Source organism: Babylonia areolata, chromosome 13, assembly GCF_041734735.1.
Source record: "Babylonia areolata isolate BAREFJ2019XMU chromosome 13, ASM4173473v1, whole genome shotgun sequence".
Taxonomy (NCBI): Eukaryota; Metazoa; Mollusca; class Gastropoda; order Neogastropoda; family Buccinidae; genus Babylonia; species Babylonia areolata.
This window is the reverse complement of record NC_134888.1, coordinates 36,169,696-36,184,538: the sequence shown is the minus strand read 5'-3', so window position 1 is coordinate 36,184,538 and position 14,843 is coordinate 36,169,696. Positions and strand designations below refer to the sequence as shown.

At 44.5% G+C, this 14,843-nt stretch overlaps 1 protein-coding gene across 1 annotated transcript in view; it reads right to left on the bottom strand.

The window, feature by feature from the left end:
• The window catches only part of LOC143288914 (uncharacterized), a 99,066-nt gene extending 86,838 nt beyond the window's left edge, over nt 1–12,228 (bottom strand). The window contains exon 1 of the mRNA XM_076597584.1: nt 11,934–12,228. The gene's annotated coding sequence lies outside the window, so the exon portion shown is untranslated. The remainder of the gene's footprint in view (nt 1–11,933) is intronic.
• Nucleotides 12,229–14,843: the final 2,615 nt, after the last annotated feature.

Genomic DNA, 14,843 nt, shown 5'->3' with positions numbered 1-14,843 from the left:
ATTTGTGTGTGTGTGTGTGTGTGTGTGTGTGTGTGTGTGTGTGTGTGTGTGTGTGTGTGTGTGTGTGTTCTTTTATCTAAAGATTTAAAAAAAAATTAAATTAATTGTTTAATTTTTTTCCATTCTGTTATGCATTTCTACCAACACCGTGTTTTATCTTTATTTAGCATTGTGTAGTGTAGACCCTATTCAAGGCGGGGACTGGATGTATAAAAAAGCACGCCAGTGCTTATCTATTATCCTCGAAATAAAGAATTTGTCTTTTCTTGTCTTCTCTCTCTCTCTCTCTCTCTCTCTCTCTCTCTCTCTCTCTCTCTGTGTGTGTGTGTGTGTGTGTGTGTGTGTGTGTGTGTGTTTCTGTTTATATATCTATCATTCTCTCCATTCATATTGGGGCTGAGGCCTTAAATGAATAAATCAACTCTGTCAGCCTCTCTCTCTCTCTCTCTCTCCTCTCTTTTTCTGCCTCTATCATTCTCTCTCCCTTCATATGAGGCCTTAAATGAAGAAATATTACTACTAATAATAATAATGGTATTTATATAGCGCTGAATCTTGTACAGAGACAAATAAAGTGCTTTCGCACCAGTCATTCACACGCATGCATAACTCTAAAACTGTACAAACTAAAGACAAGGAAGAGGCAGGCAAGGGAGGCTATTTTGGGAAGCGGTGGGTTTTAAGGCCAAACTTGAAAGAGCTGAGTGTGGAGACTTGACGAAGCGAAAGAGGAAGTTCATTCCAATTGCAAGGTCCAGAGACAGAGAAAACGGCGGCCAGCAGTCGAGTGTTTGAATCTGGGTATGCGTAAACAGAGTGGATCCGAAGCCGATCGTAGTGAGCGAGACGGAGTGTAGAGGTGAAGGCAGCCGCAGAGATAGGAAGGGGCAGTGTTGTGAATGCATCTATAACATAGAGTGCTGATCTTGTACTTTATTCGGTGTGAGACAGGGAGCCAGTGGAGATGTTGCAAAAGAGGAGTGACGTGTCTTGAAGAAATCAACTCAGTCTGTATCCCTCCCTCCCTCCCTCCCTCTCTTCACTTTCTTTCATCTTTTTTTTCTTTTTTCCCCCCCATCTATCGTTCTCACTCTTTTTCTTTCCTTTTCTTTTTTTGTCCTCTCTCTCCCTCTCCCCTTTTCTTTGCCCCCCACCCCCACCCTCTGCCATCCTACGTCTCCCTCCATCTCTCTCTCTCTCTCTCTTTCTCTCTCTCTCTCTCTCTCTTTCCTTCTTTCTCTTATGTTCCCATTGTGTGGTTTTCCTGGCGTGAAGAGGAGAGAGAGAGATTGGGGGAGGGGGGGGGGGGGTCAGGAGGGAGGAGGGGGGTTGGTTGGGGTGGGGTTGGGTTGGGGTGGTGGTGGGGGGGGGGGGGGGGCAGGACGGGATGTGGAAATGGCACGACATCATCAACCCTGCTGACCCCAATAACTTGCCATTCACATCTCTTGACAAGTCATCAATACCTCCCTATAAAAAGAATATATATACGAATAAAATGATAATAGTAATAATAAAAACTCACGCAGGCACAGAGAAAGAGAGACAGAGCGAGAGACGAGAGAGAGAAAGAGAGAGAGAATGAGAGAGGGGGGGCGGGAATAACATACAGATAGAGACAGATGGAGGGACAGAGAGAGGGAGTGGAGATAGAGTGAGAGACAACTAGAGAGGGAGAGACATACGGAGAGACAGAGAGAGGGAGAGGAGATAGAGGGAGAGACAGACAGACAGACAGAGGAAGAGAGACAAACAGAGAGACAGAGACAGAGAGAGAGAGAAAGAGAGAGAGAGAGGGTGAGTGAAAGAGTGACAGAGACAGAGATGCCGAGAGAGAGAGAGAGATAGGTGGGGGGGGGGGGGAGAGAGAGAGGGAAGACGAGAAAGAGAGCGTGCTTTTCTTTATCTTTTCATGCAAATGTCTAATATATCGACTATGTCATTCTCTTCACACATGCCGTAACTTTTTTTTACCGTGTCACCCACGATAAACTTCTTCCCGCGCCGCAGATCTCAGTTTCCACGAAGATTTTTTTCTCTTCCTTTTTCTTTATAGCGCACAATCTTGCGCAATACAACTTCATACGCATAAGACATTGCCCTCGGGCGAATCATGCACTGACACTGCTCACTCATTAACAGATATTCATTCTCTCTCTCTCTCTCTCTCTCTCTCTCTCTCACACACACACACACACACACACACACACACACACACACACACACACACAGCCTGTGACATGGCGAAGGCATGGCGCAGATCTTTTGTGCAAGGCTTGGCAAAATAAATAACGCTTGAGACTGATTTGAAATTCAATATGCGTTGGAGTGTTAAGTTAAAGTAGACTGGATGGTAGTGAGTTCCAATTTTTTGGAGTGATGGCCAAGAGGTAACGCGTCCGCCTAGGAAGCGAGACAATCTGAGCGCGCTGGTTCGAATCAGGCTCAGCCGCCGATATTTTCTCCCCCTCCATTAGACCTTAAGTGGTGGTCTGAACGCTAGTCATTCGGATGAGACGATAAACCGAGGTCCCGTGTGCAGCATGCACGTTAAAGAACACACGGCAACAAAAGGGTTGTTCCTGGCAAAATTCTGTAAAAAAAAAAAATCCACTTTGATAGGAAAAAAAAAAAAAACTGCACGCAGGAGAAAAAAAAAAGAAAAAAAGGGGGGGGGGGGGGGGGGGCGCTGTATTGTAGCGACGCGCTCTCCCTGGGGAGAGCAGCCCGAATTTCACACAGAGAAATCTGTTGTGACAGAAAAAAAAAGAAATACAAATACAACAAAAGCTGCATACCCCGACAGTCTTCATTCTCTGAGAGCTGTTCACTGGACTCGAAGCACATGCAGAGCACAAGAAGAGCGGCACGTGAAAAATGATGAAGACAGATTCAGCGCGGAAGTGACCTATCAAAACAGCGACAGGTAAGAACTGCAACTTTTGCATATCACATCGAAATTTCACAGGGAGCCACGTGCAGCTCTTTCAAAACTGAAACATTATGCCACTTCTTTCTTTCTTTCTTTCTTTTTCTCTTTACATTCCCGAAAATTCATCAATTGAACGAAAGTCTTCAAATTCTTCTTCACTTCTTCTTCGTTCGTGGGCTGCAACTCCCACGTTCATTCGTATGTACATGAGTGGGCTTTTACGTGCATGACCGGTTTTACACCGCCATGTAGGCAGCCATACTCCGTTTTCAGGGGACTGCATGCTGGGCATGTTCTTGTTTCCATAACCCACCGAACGCTGACATGGATTACTGGATCTTTAACGTGCGTATTTGATCTTCTGCTTGCCGTATACACACAAAGGGGGTTCAGGCACAAGTAGGTCTGCACATATGTTGACCTGAGAATTCGGACAAAATCCCCACCCTTCACCCACCAGGACCCGTTACCGAGATTCGTACCCGGGTTCCTCAGATTGAAAGTCCAACGCTTTAACCACTCGGCTATTGCGCCCGTCTGTCCTCAAACTGAAGCAGAAGATCGAAAGTGGACACAGGCAGGACGACAGTGTGACATCAACGACACACAGTCACACACACACAGAAGATGGTCATCAGAGAGATGCCGACTGTTCGTTCCCTGCACTGGATGCGGGTTGGATGGAAGACGAACTTTGTATACACACACGCGCGCGCGCGCACACACACACGCGCGCGCACGCACACACACACACACACACACACACACACACACACGCACGCACGCACGCACAGACGCACACGCACACTTAAACTCGCGCTCACACAGATATATACCCACATCCACACACACACACACACACACACACACACACACACACACACACATCACAATACATCCCTCTCCACGCCCCCTCACAACACACACACACACACACACACACACACACACACACACACGAACACACACACACACACGAACACACACACACACACACATTCCCCCCCTTTCCCCCCAACAAACACACACACACACATACATCCCCCCACACAAACACACACACACATACACACAGACTTTCCTAACCTCCCGCCCACCCACATACACACCCACACACACCCACACACACCTACCCAACCTTTCATCCCCTTCCCCTCTCCACCTCCTCCCCCTCCACGTTGATGTTAACTTTCTTCCCAACTCAGGGGACAGACAGGAAAGAGAAGGTGACAGGACGTCCACAACCCTGGGGTCTGTCTCTTCCGTGTCTTGTTTCACTGTCATTAGGGGGTGTGACGACCAGTTCCTGAACCCCCCCGCACCCCCCCCCAGCCCCCTTCCCCCCTCCACACACACATATTCTCCCCACACCACCACCACCACACCAACACCACCACGAACACCACAACACCAACACCACAACGCTAACACCACCACCACCACCACAACAACACCACCACCACCACCAACAGCAACACCATAACCACTAGCACCACCCCTACCACAACAACACCACCACCACCACTACCACCACCACTCCCGAAATCCCTTCCCTCCTTCCTACCTCCCACTCCCTCCACCCACCCCACTGTCTCTTTTGATGTTTCTTTCTTTGAGGGTGGTGGTGGGGGAGGACGGGTGGTGGTGGTGATCTTCTGCCATCTCCCTCCCTCACTCCCTCCTCTCCGCCTCCTCCTCCCCCCCCCCCACACCCCGCCCCCCACCCTTCCTGCTTTCTACTGTCTCTTTGATCTTCCATTTTACTGACGATAGACTTACTGTCCTCGTGCACTGAAAGTTCTTTCGGTTCAGTTTTTGTGTGTGTTTGTTTTGGGGGCTACCTTTTTAGGGGTGGATGGGGGATGGAATGGTGGGGGCGGGGCGGGGGTAGAGTTGGTGGGAAGCAGGGGATGGTGGTGGTGGTGGTAGTTGTGGTGGTCAGGGTGAGGGTGAGGGTCAGGGTGAGGGTGAGGGTGGGGGCCTGGGGGAAGGAAGGACGGGGATAGATGATGTCGACATCGGTTTTCGTTCTTTTTTTAATTTCTTTTTTTGTTGTTTGTTTTGTTTATGGTTTAGTTTTTGCATACCTGTCGGAAACTCTCTTTCTCTCCTTGCACATACTCATTTTCACACACACACACACACACACACACACACACACACACACACACACACACACACACACACACACACACACACACGGAACTTAATAAAATATGATGATATTGACTCACATCCGTGTCATTTACGAATTCATTCGCGAAAAAAAAATCTAATAATTTAGGGATATTTACAGAAAACTGTAAAGTAGAGCTAGTGCTGTACACACTCTATCAGATCTTAAGTATGAAGAGAATAATTTCTCCTGGAAGAAATTAAGTCAGTTTTCATTGCACAACTCATGACAGTACTAACGGGTTTAAACGTTCATAATTTTTTTCTGACCACTATATATCAGATTCTGTTCTGTGCGAATTTCAAAACAGTTCTTTGTACCATTAGCTTAAAGAAAACGAAAACGAAAAAAGAAACGGTAAGATGTGAACCCATTATCTTAATCAGGCAGTTAATGTAGCTAACACTGAGAGGTTTACAAATAACCTTCTGCTCATTTCGATCCCAACTATGATTATTCTTTATAAGCTTGAGGTGGTAGGCGATAGAGAGACGTTTGTGCTGGATTCCCTGTTAGACAGGCAATTGGAATGTTTCTTGCACTAGTTGTACTCAATTAATTAATTGTCGAGCGTTTTTGTTTCAGTGGCATTTCAGAACATTCTCGATGCTTGCTTCTAGCACTTTGATCTTAATATTTGGAGGACAGGAACCGTCTTCATACTTGGTATGGCGTTTTAATAACTAGCCAAAAAAGAAAAGAAAAAAGAAAACAGTTTATTGACTGGGCAGAAAGATTCACTGACTGGACAAAAAGATGTCCATTGACTGGGCAAAAGGAAATGAATGGACTGGATAAAAAGAGATTCAGTTAGTGGAGTAAAGAGATTCACTGATAGAACAAAAAGAGTGAAAGAGAGACTGAACTGCGAGAAATGTTTCAAAGCGCATAATATGTGGTGGGGTTTGTTTGTTTGTTGTTGTTTTTTTGTTGTTGTTGTTTGTTTATTTGGCATACTATGTGGTGGGCTTTTGTTTGTTTGTTTTGGTTGCCTCATCATCTGCACCGTTTAAGTGGCATTACTCCCACGCCGCTCATTTAGATTCCCCCATACACGGCCAACACCCCGGGTTCGTCCGTCACAGTTCCAGCGTCGGCAATCCGCGGGGAACCATCGATGTTAGGTCGCCAGGAGGCCACACACCAGAGGAAACCCTGCACTGCTGCTGAGTCACTTCGGTGGTGTTCAGTGGTGCCTGTTCTGATTTAACGTGCTTAGGACACCACCTACTAAGCACCCTACTAACGACAATAATGGCTTAGTCGCGGAGCCAGACTGAGTGAGCGTCCCTCCCAGAGTGGAGACCGCCACCACGTCCCTCAAACAACAGCCCCCCCCCCCACCACCCCCCCATGAATCTGCCGACACTGAAGACATTGTCAGGACTCACCCCAAGCACAGAAGTGGAGGGGTATCGAAACTGAGGTCACCATGAGAGCAGGGCATGAAAGGCCACAGACTTTGAGACTGTTTATGGAGGAGCGCATAATATGTTAGTCACTCCGTGAACATGCGATGCGGACAAAACTTGAAAGGGATGATTATGCAGCTGAGTAGCCATTCGTTCGTTTATTTATTTATAGTCTGTTCATCTAAGATGGTGATATTAGACGGAAAATAAATGATATTATTATTATTATTATTTGGATTATTATCATTTCTATCATAATGATGATTGTTATTATTAATTAGAAATCGACATTTCTGTCAGAACGATACATGATAGCCAGCTTGATCTAAGATCACATCCATTCAACATTCTGAGGAATACTTCAACATGTTTGTCTGCAGTGTCTCTTTCTTTCTTTTTCTTTCTTTCCATTTCTTAAGCGACTTATGACACTGGCCTTTACTTCCATTTCTGACCATGACGCACAGTGACGCCTACGCTTTGATTCCTTTTTGATTTGATTGATATGGATGCTTATATAGCGCCTATCCTCGGAGGGAGACCAAGGTCTGAGTGTTTCCTTTTGCGTGTACTGCTGTCTCCTCTTGAGACACAAAGATAAGGTCCACAGAAAAATGACAACACTGAGGAGTGGGTAACTGCTCATGATTGAAGAGGTTGCTTACCAGTAATTGTTAACATTATTTTTCATCCACTATTCTGTTGTTTAGTTTACACACGCACACACGCACACGCACACACACAGATTATATATATATATATATATATATATATATATATTTATATGTTTATAATGTAGATAGATCGATAGATAGATAGATCGATACATACATACATCAACAGAGTAGTGAGAGAAATGAAGAGTAAGTAATTAACTCCCATCATGAAGAGTCCTGTACCTTCATTAATCTTTTAAAAAAAATTCTTTATGTATTTTCTCTTCGGTTTATTTAATCGTGTTTTTTTTTCTTTTTAACGTCTTTTTCATTATTTCAACATCATCAAAAGGAACACTAAGCAAACATGTTTATATACAGATAGCATTGCATTTAATCATATGACATTACATTGCCATCAACATAAGATAAAATATGAAGAAAAATAGAAAACGCTAAAATAAACATGCTTTCTAGATTAGATTACAGATTCAGCTGATCCTAAATATTTAGACAAACTTAACTCACTCAGTACGGCCAGTCCTCTCTTCTCCTCTACACAGACCCCTCGGATGTCCAGTGGATGTCTCAATGACCCAACCTTTAGCTTCCGTCATCAGAATTGTGGTATTCTTTGTCAACATTCGCCTCTTCAGTATAAGAGCCTTCCGCTTGCAATATTTTGATGATGGTAATTGGGGTGAAACACTGTTAACGTCGTCTCTTTCGCCGTTCGTATGGAGAGACTTAATTCAATGACGACTCAGTGAATGACTCGGTAAATAAAGCAATGAAAAATTATTTTTTTTAAGGCTGAAATATGTATATTGATATTTTGATAGGTATTCTTCATACGCTATCCATTTTTGTTTGACAGCATGCAATTCTACCTATCAAATTCCATAATCTAATACTTCGTATTTGAGGTAAATCAGACTGAAATACGTAAATGTCACAGTGAATAATTTGTAACGGAGAGGGTTCTTTTGTTGTTGTTGTTGTTGTTGTTGTTGTAAAGGCTGTTTTAGTGATAGGGGTTGGGTGTGTGTGTGTGTGTGTGGGGGGGGGGGGGGGTCATCATGTTTCCATTTGCAGCAACAAATTTTGGTGAAAATCGTGCAGGGACACGACTATTAACGTGAAACAAACAATTATCTTTCAAGCCAGGCCCTTGGCCCTGGAGACCTCAAGGGAGAGCACTGCGTGCGTGCAAATAAAACCGGGAGGAACTCATTCGCCGCTTAACAAAGCAAGCGTTCTCTGGCGAAACACGTGTAAAAAATAAATAAATAAACAAATAAATTAAAAAGGACAAATAAAACAACAACAACTAAAAACAACCGAAGGTAAGAAAGAACGAAGAAAAAAGTCGAAGAAAAAAAAATCGTGAAATGAACGAACAAAAGAAAGAAAGAAAATGATTGAAGGAAAGAAAGAAAGAAAAAGAGAGAAAGAAAAAGAATAAAAAAAAGAAAGGTAGTTTAGTTCATCTCAGTTCATATGCGTGGCACTATAAAGAGAGTGGTGTGTGTGTGTGTGTGGGAGGGGGGGGGTGCGGGTGTGTGCTGATTATCTGGTTGTGGTTTTCCGCAATTTATCTTTATTCTTATCTTATCTGTCTATTATAATCAATGTGCAATATAGAAGGCCATGCTTATAATTATATTCAAAATAATGTTTCTTAATTTTTTCTGTTTTTACTTTAAGAACACTAGTTATTACCTGCAGTGTGTGGATGTATGTATGAAACGGTGTATGTGATATTTTTTTACATTTGTGTCTTCGTAATATTCGTAAAAGCTGTTGTTCACTTTTACAGTTATGGTCCCCATGTTGTTTACTTGTTTATGTTTGATAATGCACCTGACCAAGATAATAAAGTTATTCTTATTCTTAGGAAGTAAGAAAGAAAGAAAGAATAAAAGAAAGAAAGGTCATTTACTTCATCTCAGTTAAAACGCGTGGCACAAAGGTGCCCACACAATCAGATAAGCAACTCTCATCACTTTAAGGACATCTTCTGTTTTAAAGGAACATAACTGTTAGGGCTTACATATTAGTGAATAAAAAAAATTAAAAAAATCAACCAACAAACCAAACACACAAGTAGACATTCTAACAAACAAATGAATGAATGAATAAAAACAACAAAAAAACAACAACACATAAATGAATAGATAAATAAATAATAAATGAACAAATAAAATGTTTCGATGACAAGACGTTCAAAACAGAATGTCCACTGACTGAAAAAACACACAGAACCAAACTTAACAGTAAAGTTTCAGTTTAGTTTCAGTTTCCCCAAGGAGGCGTCATTGCGTTCGGACAAATCCATGATACGCGACACCACAACTGCTAGGCAGATGTCTGACCAGCAGCATCACCCAGCGCGCAAAATCAGGCCTTGAGTGCATGCACTTTATTTGTATTTGTATTTGTATTTCTTTTTATCACAACAGATTTCTCTGTGTGAAATTCGGGCTGCTCCCCCCTAGGAGAGCGCGTCGCTATACTACAACGCCCCCCCCCCCCCCCTTTTTTTTTCCCCTGCGTGCAGTTTTATTTGTTTTTCCTATCGAAGTGGATTTTGCTACATAATTTTGCCAGGAACAACACTTTTGTTGCCGTGGGTTCTTTTACGTGCGCTAAGTGCATGCTGCACACGGGACCTCGGTTTATCGTCTCATCCGAATGACTAGCGTCCAGACCACCACTCCAGGTCTAGTGGAGGGGGAGAAAATACCGGCGGCTGAGCCGTGATTCGAACCAGCGCGCTCAGATTCTCTCGCTTCCTAGGCGGACGCGTTACCTCTAGGCCATCACTCCACATATCAGAGTGGACGTCTTCTACAGAATTTTTGCCAGAGGACAAAACTCTCGTTGCTATGGGTTCTTTTTCAGTGCACCAATTGCGTGCTGCACACGGGATCACGGTTTATCGTCTCGTCCGATTGACTAGACGCTCAGTTTGATTTTCCAGTCAAACGTTGGAAGAAAGAGCCAGAGCGGGTTTCGAACCCAGATCCTTACGGTCTCTATATTGGCAGATGTGTGTCTTAACCATTCTGCCACCTTCCTTTCGAATTTTGACATTGCAAACGTGTCATCGGAATTCACAGGAATGTAAATGAAAAATCCATTCCGCTCAAAATCATAATGATGCTGATGATGATATGGATACTTATACAGCACATATCCGCGGTCGGATACCAAGCTCTACACAATAACAGAGTGGTTTTAGCGTTGGACTTTCAATCTGAGGGTCCCTGGTTCAGATCTCGTAACAGCGCTTGGTGGGTAAAGGGTGGAGATTTTCCCGATCTCCCAGGTCAACATATATATATATGTGCAGACTTGCAAGTAGCTGAACCCCCTTCGTGTGTATACGCACGCAGAATATCAAATACTCACGTTAACGATTCTGTAATCCATGTCAGCGTTCGTTTGGTTATGGAAACAAGAACATATCCAGCATGCAACCCCCCTCCCCCCGAAAACGGAGTATTGCTGTCTACATGGTGGGGTGAATAAACAAAACGGTCATGCACGTAAAATGTTACGTCTCTGTATGGGTGTGTACGTGTGCGTGATTGAAAACCTGACGAAGTGACACAGGAAACGAATGATGAGCGCTCAATGGCAGCTGCCAGTCGGCTCTACGCAGGTAGGCAGCCTGTTGTGCAAAGACCGTGGTTGTTGTGTTTTTTTTTAACGCGCTTGGAGCTTGGTCTCGAACCGAGGATAGGCGCTATATAGGTATCCATATCATCATCTTCATGATCATCAAAAACAAATTTCCAGTTACCAGTAAAACTGAGCGGGCGCTTCCGTTACGATAACACTCAAGCAATTCCTTTTGGGACACTGATCCAGTGATTTATTCGGTAAGTGAAAAGGGACAGAAGAAATCGAATCCATCCGAATGACAATGGTAACAACAACAACAACAACAACAACAGTAATGATAATAGTAGTAAGAACAATAATAATGATAATAATAATGATGATATAAAAATCATAACATGATTATTATCATTAAACACTGTCATTGAGTATTTTGTTTTCTGTCTTCAGTCGATATTGTTTATAGTTGTAGAAAAGCATGCATCAGGTATGGTTAAGAAAACAACAACACGCATCTAACTATCGCAAGTTGTTTGAGAAACCCTATACCATGGTTATAATGTCACTAGTGACGTTATATATATTTGTATTTCTATTTGTATTTGTATTTCTCTTTTTATCACAACAGATTTCTCTGTGAGAAATTTGGGCTGCTCTCCCCAGGGAGAGCGCCTTGCTACACTACAGCGACCTCCCCCCCACTCCCCCCCCCCCCCCCCCCCCCTTTTTTAAGTTACACACATTTAGACTTTTGTCAATACATTGATAAATGAAGAGAGAGAGAAATAAAAAGAACGAAAGAAAGAAAAATAAAACAAACAAACAAACACACTGCTAAAAGCAAATTTGCAACCTAGGCTACACCTTCCTGAATCTGATCGCCTAACTCCCCAGACAAAGCAATCACATTAAGAAAAAAAAATTCAACCGCATATAAAACATAGATTCATACATCCTAGAGCAACAAAAAAAAAAGCGTGCATGGAAGAAAATACCAAAAGTTATTAAAAAACAAAAAAAACCAAAAAACAAAACAAACGACAATACCACTACCACTTACAAAAGCAATGCCAGTAAGAAACCTCGTATTTACTCCTTAATTTCTTTGAAGTTTTTAATTACCAACTCACCTTTCTTTTCTTTCTTTTTGTCCTCAGGAAGAAATCAGTTGCCTGCCAGTCAGTATACAAGGTGGGGTTTTTTTTTCTTATAAAAATGAATTACCACGCCGCTGTCGATTTCTCAGAGCTTTTGTGGCTTGTTCTGTCTGAGCCTGAGCGCCTGAAAGACAAGAACCGTGGGCAGGAAAGCGTGCAGACCTGAAAGCCCGGCAGATAAAAGACAGAATTGCTAGACACCTGCAGCTCCGGACAATGCTCAGTCGTTAGGGGGGTCCCTGGCTCCAGTCCACAACTTCGCCGACGGCCAAATCGCCTTGCCTACCGCCACAGCCCCGAGTTAAAAGGCTGCTTCGATTCCGTGACGTAGGTCGGCGTCAGCCAATCGCACGACCGCGTAGCGTTCTTGTCTTTGGCTTTGCTAGGCCAATCAGGGATCGGGGTTTGTAGCTCCGCTGGGTGAGCGGATTTCGTTTTCGCGACAACTCTCTGTCTGTGTCTGTTTTTTCTGTCTGTCTTAACTATCCCTCACCACCCCTCTCTCTCTTTCCCACTCTCCGTCCCTCCCCTCCCCTCTCTCCCCCCCCCCTCTCTCTGTCTCTCTCTCTCTCCTGTCTCTGTCTCTCTGTTTCTCTGTCTCTTTCTCTGACTCTTCGCATTCGCATTTTTTTCGCATTTTCGCATTCTCTCTTTCACTTTCCCGCTCTCTATCCCTCCCCTCACTCTCTCTCTTTCTCTCTCTGCCTACCCTGTCGTGAAATAAAAATTCGTTTCGTTTCGTTTCGTTTCTCTCTCTGTCTCTTCTCCTACCCCCCCCCTCTCTCTCTTTCCCCTCCTCTCTCTCTCTCTTTTCTGTCTCTCTCTCTCCATCTCCACCCTCTGTATCCCCTCTCTCTGTCTCTTCTCCTTCCCCCCCTCTCTCTCTCTCTCTTCCCTCCTCTCTCTCTCTCTTCCCTCCTCTCTCTCTCTCTCTTTTCTGTCTCCCTCTCTCCATCTCCACCCTCTGTATCCCCTCTCTCTGTCTCTTCTCCTTCCCCCCCTCTCTCTCTCTCTCTTCCCTCCTCTCTCTCTCTCTCTTCCCTCCTCTCTCTCTCTCTCTTTTCTGTCTCCCTCTCTCCATCTCCACCCTCTGTATCCCCTCTCTCTGTCTCTTCTCCTTCCCCCCCCCTCTCTCTCTCTCTCTTCCCTCCTCTCTCTCTCTCTTCCCTCCTCTCTCTCTCTCTTTTCTGTCTCTCTCTCTCCATTTCCACCCTCTGTATCCCCTCTCTCTGTCTGAAAACAATTAATTTGACCTGTCTGCTCTGACTTTCTGGCACTTGGACCCGCTGTTGTCCTTGTGGATCTGGGCCTCTCTGTCTGTGGATCTGGGCCTCTCTGTCTGTGGATCTGGGCCTCTCTGTCTGTCTTTGTGGATCTGGGCCTCTCTGTCTGTCTTTGTGGATCTGGGTCTCTCTGTCTGTCTTTGTGGATCTGGGCCTCTCTGTCTGTCTTTGTGGATCTGGGCCTCTCTGTCTGTCTTTGTGGATCTGGGCCTCTCTGTCTGTCTTTGTGGATTTGGGCCTCTCTGACTGTCTTTGTGGATCTGGGCCTCTCTGTCTGTCTTTGTGGATCTGGGTCTCTCTGTCAGTCTTTGTGGATCTGGGCCTCTCTGTCAGTCTTTGTGGATTTGGGCCTCTCTGTCTGTCTTTGTGGATCTGGGCCTCTCTGTCTGTCTTTGTGGATCTGGGCCTCTCTGTCTTTGTGGATCTGGGCCTCTCTGTCTGTCTTTGTGGATCTGGGCCTCTGTCTGTCTTTGTGGATCTGGGCCTCTCTGTCAGTCTTTGTGGATCTGGGCCTCTGTCTGTCTTTGTGGATCTGGGCCTCTGTCTGTCTTTGTGGATCTGGGTCTCTCTGTCTGTCTTTGTGGATCTGGGCCTCTCTGTCTGTCTTTGTGGATCTGGGCCTCTCTGTCTGTCCTTGTGGATCTGGGTCTCTCTGTCTGTCTTTGTGGATCTGGGCCTCTCTGTCTGTCCTTGTGGATCTGGGCCTCTCTGTCTGTCTGTGTGGATCTGGGCCTCTCTGTCTTTGTGGATCTGGGCCTCTCTGTCTGTCTTTCCGTCCATCCGTCCTTTTGTTTCTCTCCATCTGTCCGTCTGTTTGTTTGTTTGACGGTCTGTCTGTCTGGCTGACTGAGTCTCTGCCTTTGTTTATATATCTCTGTCTCTCCTCTGTCTGTTTCTGTCAATGTATCTATCTCTTATTCCGTCTCTATTTTTTTCTGTCTCTCTGTTTCCGTTTCTGTCTGTCTGTCTGTGTGTTTCTGTACATGTACCTGTCAATCTATTACTGTCTGTCTCTTTTTCGATCTCTGTCTCCGCCTCTGTCTGTCTGTTTCTGTCCATGTATCTGTTTGTCTCTTACTCTCTGTCTCTTTTTTTTCTATCTCTCTGTATCCTCCTCTGTTTGTCTTTCTGTCTGTCTTTCTGTTTCTGTCCAAGTACCTGTCTGTCTCTTACTCTGTCTCTTTTTTCTATCTCTCTGTCTCCGCCTATGTCTGTCTGTCTGTCTGTTTCTGTCTGTCCATGTGGTCCACCTCTTACTCTCTGTCTCTTTTTCTATCTCTGTCTCCGCCTCGGTCTGTCTGTCTGGTTCTGTCCGTGTATCTGTCTATCTCTTATTCCCCGTCTCTTTTTTTTCTCTCTCTCTGTCTCCTCCTCTGTTTTTTGTTTGTCTGTCTGTCTGTCTGTCCTGTTTCTGTCCATGTCTCTTACTCTCTGTCTCTTTTCTCTATCTCTGTCTCCGCCTATGTCTGTCTGTCTGTCTGTCTGTCTCTGTCCATGGATCTGTCTATCTCTTACTCTTAGTCTCTTTTTCTATCTCTGTCTCCTCCCTTGTCTCTCTGTCTGTCTGTCTTTCTGTTTCTGTCCATGTATCTGTCTATCT